The sequence below is a fragment of the Oratosquilla oratoria genome, chromosome 8 (assembly GCF_046742065.1).
Source record: "Oratosquilla oratoria isolate Oo_2021 chromosome 8, ASM4674206v1, whole genome shotgun sequence".
In the NCBI taxonomy this organism is placed as follows: domain Eukaryota; kingdom Metazoa; phylum Arthropoda; class Malacostraca; order Stomatopoda; family Squillidae; genus Oratosquilla; species Oratosquilla oratoria.
Window position 1 is genome coordinate 37,961,992 of NC_134784.1, and position 7,174 is coordinate 37,969,165.

The following is a 7,174-nucleotide window of genomic DNA, read 5'->3' on the forward strand; positions in this document are numbered from 1 at the left end:
TTTAATATGGACAAGACTGACTTGTTTTGGGAGGAAATGCCTTCCATAATGTATTTGATGAAGGACAAAGCCAAAACGTCTAGCTTTAAGGCGCAGATAGTGTGACTCTTATTATGTGTGGGAATGCCGCTGAGTTTATGATTAAACCAGGGCTTATTTACAACTCTGCTAACCCCCGGGTACTAAAAAATTATAATTAAAATTTGCCACCAGTGTACATACATATACCAAGGCTTTTTCCCCCTTACAAGGGAGGTAGCCAAAAAGGAAAAGGCATAAAATCATTCCCATCCATTCCATCCCCAAATACACTCCACTCCCCTCCACCCTCCCTCTTATCTTAGCACCTCCTGGATGACGGGTCATCCCTGCACCTTGCCCACTGCCCTGGGCCAGAGGCAGTGTCGCAAATCACAGCACATCCACAGCAAGGCCGCTTCATTAAATCGGCGACCCTCCCTCTCCGTCCCCCCATGCATAAAAGGAGAAGACGGGGAGAAATCCCTTCGGGCTGCGTCAAATTTTGCTCACACATAATACCTCACCCCCGATCCCCCCACCCATTCCACCTCATGCATCACAACATCATCCATATACAACCATTCTCCATTCACCCCTGTCTTCTGTCCTCTCCCGTCCTTCCTCAATCGACATTCCCCTCTTCCCCAAAGCCCCCTTCACTCCATCCATCCATCTCATCCTAGGACGTCCCCTCATGTTCACTCCCTCCACATCTGCCTTCCATACCTCTTTTACTAGTCTTTCTTCACTCATTCTTTCCATGTGTCCAAACCATCCTAATACTCTTTCATCAACCCTATCTCCCAACTCCCTTTCCACCCCTCTTCTCCTCCTCACCTCCTCATTTCTCACTCTATCTAGCCTAGTAACACTCATCATACTTCTCAGACACCTCATCTCAAACACATTCAAACTCCTTCTCTCTTCTTCTCTTATGTTCCATGTTTCTGCTCCATACAGTGCTGTTGGCACAATCACTCCTTCATACAGTCTCCTCTTAGCATCCATTCCCAAATGTCTATTCCTCATATTACTCTTTAATCCACCAAGGCATTTACTTGCTTCTCTCAATCTACATTCTACCTCCACCTTCACTCCACCTTTTCCTGCCACATTTGCACCCAAGTATCTAAAACTATCCACTTCCTCCAGTCACTCTCCCTTAATGCTCACTTCCAGTCTACTGCCACTTTCACCCCTTGTACATCTCATCACCTTACATTTACCCACATTTATCTTCAGCTTTCTTCTTTCACACACTCCCCCAGTGTACTGGATGTATAATAACAAGGCATGGATCACCAAGATGCTGACAGAAGACTGGTTTCGTCAATGTTTCGTTCCAGAAACCAAGGCATATCTCCTCAATAAAGGCTTACCATTTAAGGTACTACTGCTTATGGATAATGCTGGTGGTCATCCTCTTGACCTGTTCTGCGGAGTTAGTAGAAGTAGAACTTTTTCCGCCTAACATAAAATTTTTAATATAACCCATGGACCAGGGTATTAGCCGATCTTGGCGCTATTCATTCACAATTCCTTGCAACATCTTATTAACGCCATGGACGCAGACGACAGCTTTTCCCTCAAGACTTTCTGGCTAACATTTACGATCTAGAACTGCATCAAATAAATTCAGCAGGCGATCTGATATGGAGCACGAAACAATGAATACACACTGGAAAAAAGCCGTGGCCAGACGCCGTACATGATTACGCGGGCTTCTACCTAGCAGAAATTCACAACGAAGCCATGGACAAATCTGTGCGCTTAGCAAAGCTCCTTGGTGAGGAGGAGTTTGATGATGTCACAAAGGAAGAATTCGATAAGTTCATCAGTGAACACTCGGCCCCCTTGACTGATGAAAATCTACTCCAATTAACTAAGTCAACCAGCGAAGACGAAAACGAAGTAGACGAAACTGAACCTGGAACTGAGGAGGAAGAAAGTGGCCTAACACTGGAACGTCCTGCAGAGATTATGAGAATAACCAAACATCTTCGGTCTGTTATCGAATCCTGGGACACCTACATGGTTCGTTTGATGTAAAGCCAGAATGCTATCGAAGCTGCAGTGATTGTCCACAAGGGTATACTCACCACCGTGAAGAAACATCGTGCACAGCTGCCGATCACAATGTTTTTAAAACCACAACATAAGCCTAAAGATAGCTTCATATCGCCTGTAAGAGCAGCATCAAACCTTACGTCATACACCTCTGCAGTCTCACCCCCATCTCCTCCTCCTCCTATTACCACTACACATTATTATTTTCAACCTTTTTTTCCTTCGTACATCATTCTTTATTAGTCTACAGTATTGTTTCTTCAATCCCCAGGCTCCATTGTGGTGAGTAGAAGTCAAAACGAGATTAGAATTATTATATGTGATTTATTATCCTATTTACAAAACTTTTAAAATGTGTTACACATTTATGTTTATTCACATTGTATAACATAAAATGTGCATATTCATTTAAACAGAATATACGGGCTTGTAAATGACGTTTTTAGAGGTTCGTCAAGTATCCGCGAATTTTCCGCATTTGCGAGAGATCTTGTAACGTAACCCCCGCGAAAAGGGGGATCCACTGTATGCATATAAATATGTATGTATATATATATATATATATATATATATATATATATATATATATATCAGTACGTGGTCAGGACTCGAACCTACACTGGTGAAATGCATGGTTTACACCATAGCCGACTGCGCTACCTCCCTTTTAAGGGGGAAAAATCCTTTGGTACATGTATATATATATATATATATATATATATATATATATATATATATATATGTATAGATATATATATATATATATTTGTATACATATATATATATATATATGTATGTATCACTATAAAGTTATGTCGTAGCACATATGTAAAATAATACTAATGACCCACTTTCGGAGAAGAATAGGCAAAGTAAAAAGATCTGTATATTTTGATCACTATCTGTGATCCTCATCTGCTGAAGAGGATCACAGTTAGTGATCGAAATATACAGACTTTTTTACTTTCGCCTATTCTTCTCCGAAAGTGGGTCATTAGTATTCTATATACATATATATACATATATATATATATCTATATATATATATATATATATATATATATATATATATATATCGCTCATGACAGTAAGGTCAGTAAAGTAGTTGGCCCAGAGGTCATTAAAGAATGGTTGTGTATGGATGATGCTGTGATGCAAAGAAAGGAGTGGGTGGGGAATGAAGGAGTGAGTGAGTATGTGTGAATGATATTTTGACGCAGCCCGAAAGGATTTCTCCTCGTCTTCTCTTTTTCTGCATGAGGGGACGGAGCGGGGGGGGGGGGGTCGCCGATTAAATGAAGCTTTCTTGTTGTGGATGTGCTGTGTCTTGCTGGTACTTGACTGCAACTTGATCTTCAGTGGCTGATGAGGGAAGCAGATTAACTTGCGTCAACATTAGCAAGGAAAAAGAATTCAAACATATTGTTAGACTTAAAAATATGAAATCCTCATGGTCCAGACGTACTTTTTCAGAGAATGCTAAAAGAGTATATTTTTTAAATCTTTGGATAGTTAACGGAAGTATCTAGTACGTCGGTAGACACTGGATTCATGCATTTTTCTTGGGAGCAGGGAAACGTTGTTCCTGTTTATGAAAAGGGAGATAAATCTTCTATGCACAGGTACAGGGCAATGGTTTGACGTCGTTTATAGATAAAATGCTGGAATAATTAGAAATCGCTAATAGAATCAGGGCTAACATCGAGAGGCATAATTTGATTCGCGTCTCGCAGCATGGGTTTACCAAGGTAAGTCTTGTGGAACTAATCTAGTGTCTACAAGGCGGCAGATAACAAAGATAGTTATGATGTTACTTACCTTGACTTTCACAAAGCATCCGACAGGGCCCACCACCAGACTAGTAAATAAAGTCAAAGTCCATGGCATAAGAGGAAAAGTGTTTGAATGGATTAGAGCATGGATTAATGTCAGAAAAATGCGGATCACCATTAATGATGTTAAATCCAAATGGGGTAGTGGGACGAGTTCTCCAGGGCTCGGTTTTGGATTCCTTATTGTTCGTTATGTGAACGGCTTGGAAAATTGGATTAATATTGGTGTTTGCGGACGACAATAAAATAGAACGACATATTAGGGTCAGTGAAGGATGCCGAGATACTGCAGGAAGATCCTATCAAATTTAATACAGGATACAGTGCATCAGTGGTAGGAACAAAGGTAACAGGGCATTAAGATTTATTGCCAGGACGATTACAAACAAATGTGCAGATGTATTTATTAAATTCTCTCTGGCAATTGTGTGACCCATCTTTGAATATACGGTACAGTTTTGGTCTCCATCCTATAGAATGGATATCAATTCACTAGAATCAATACAGAGGAGCCTTACAAAGACAGGCTTAGGGATCTTAACTTACAACTTCATGCGAAAAATAGAGACGACGGGGAGAAATCTGGGAAGTGTTGGTGTTGTTATATGTGTCTAGCTAAAGAATGGCTTCTTTTTTAGTGTCTTATGTCTTCTTTATATTCCTTTATCCTTTTCTCTAAACCGCGAATTGTTTCTCTCATCTATGTTGGTGTTTTCTTTGCGTTTTCCCATATGTTACTTGCATTGAAGTAGATTTCTAGGGTCCTGCTCCCCTTCCTAAATGATTTTCAAACATTCTATATTTTCGCTTTCTATAAGTATTCATTCATTACTGGAGATGATGTGAGAATAGTTAGGAACTTTTTATAATTTCTTTTTTTCATGATATTCATTAGTTGTATAGCTTTTCTTCTTAAGTTTCATCAATAGGCGTAACAGGAGAAATAGCCTCCTGAATGTATCCATGATGTAAATGAATTACTTTTCAAGAAATTCTTTTCTACACATTCTTAAAGCTCATAAGAAAAATCCTATCACAACGCCTGGTTTGTTCTTTCATTGTGTGCCGACAGATAATTGATGAAGTCATCTTTGTTAGTAGGGTTTCTGTATAGAAAATTTGACCTAGTTGTACGATCTCCGTACCATTGTTCCCATATCATCTCCAGCAAATGATAGATACAAGAGGCTGGACTAAAGGAATACAGTTAGCAAAAGTTCAGCGTGTGGCTCGTGTAATATGGATGATATGACATTAGCGCATGCGTGTCAAGTGTAATTGTGCAGTGGATGAGTTCTACTGTTCATTTTCAACAACTTTTGAATAATTCCCATCTCACTTCTCCTTGCCTCACATGAAACTGTTGCCAACCGAGTTGGAACTCATACCTTGAAAAAGAGAAAAAGAATAGACTATCACAAAATATGCTTGAACTATCGTCTCGTTCCATAGCATGAAATGAGACTTGACCTTTGAGGATAGTAGAGAAAAATACAAACATATAATAGTTCTATATTAATATCAAAGTACATATATATCAAAGTTCTAAGGCAGCATAAATGGTTATACGAACTTTAAGCATCTAGTATAAACTGTATCAAACACATGTAAAATAGCAATAATCGAAGAATAAAATATTTTCTGTGTAATTCATACTAACACTAGGATTAGGGAAAACGCCATATTTGACCAGTTCAGCTGGCTGTAATCATAAATATGCATTTCTGTTTTGTGAATAAATATTCCTTTGTGGGACCAATGACGGGAACTTGCATGTAATTGTCCTCCAAGACAGACAGCGAAGGTGTCCGTTTTCAAATTCTCTGAGCCTTCTCACCTTCGTCATGAGGGCCTGACATTCCTGACATTCGATCCCCGGATTGGACATATCATTCTCTCTCTCTCTCTCTCTCTCTCTCTCTCTCTCTCTCTCTCTCTTTTAGTTGTATTTCTTGCACCTTTTCACAGATGGAAAACTGACAGTTGGTCTCCGGTGTGGCTTAATATTCCTCTCTTTCTCTTTCTCTCTCAGTTTTAGTTGTATTTCTTACACCTTTTCACACATGGAGGGAGCTGGCAATCGGCCACTGCTCCTCTTCTCCAACCGGTGACATACAAACAGTCCGGCACCAATGCAACACAGCTTAAAGATTCTTATTAAGATATCTGTGGGTGGGCCTAATGACCGTTGCCAACAACTGCCAATCTGCGGTTTTTCCACTTTGTCAAACCCGAGGCGACAACTATTATGTTCATGTACTTCATACATGAATACATATATACATACAATACATACATATATGCCTGCATACATCCATACATGCATACATACATACATAAGAACACACAACATACATACATACATACAAAAATACATGCATGCATACATACATATATACATACATGCATACATACATACATACATACATACATACTTATATACATACATGCATACATACATATATACATACGTAGATACATGCGTATGCATATATGAAGACATACATAGATACATGTACACATACATACATAAATACGTGTATACACATATCTGGCAGCCGTGTCGGCAGAAACATGTCTGTGATCTCCTGCTTCTTGGGGGGTAACAATGGCACTCTTAGCAGCAGCATAAGGTCAGTCTTTTGACTTCGCCTCATTAGACGTAAGGAATCTAGTGTTATTAAAGTGATATAATGTGCAGCCCTCCATTGCACCGACCCAGTAACACAAATTGAAACGAGGGTGCGGTTACCCACCAACTTCAGCAACCAGCAACATGGAAAAAGAGAATTAGTGTTCCGCACAGGACAATACACAGGAGTGGGGATCAATGTTGACCCCCCGCAGTGACCTGACACCCTTCCTCAAGTGGAAACGTCCCCAAGGGACTTAGTAAGACTTAGTAAGGTCAAGGAATTTGGGCTTAGTAAGGTGAAAACTATCGGCACCCACCTACAACATAATACAGAACCGCATCAGTCACTGAGTGAGCACCACTCTCCAACGGTCGACATCCAACCTTATCGTCATTGACAAGGTCCAGAATATCCGGTCATTGATATTGAGAGTGGTTATCACAAGGGAAATATTGCCAAAATAATATACGATCAGCAATATACTGCACTTTATGCACCTATGTTAGACTATTTCTCAGATTAAAACAAGTTGTATGTTGTCAATTTTTCTCTGTACTGTTGTTAACTTAATAGAATATTTATAATTATTATATTATCATCACTATGTATACATATATA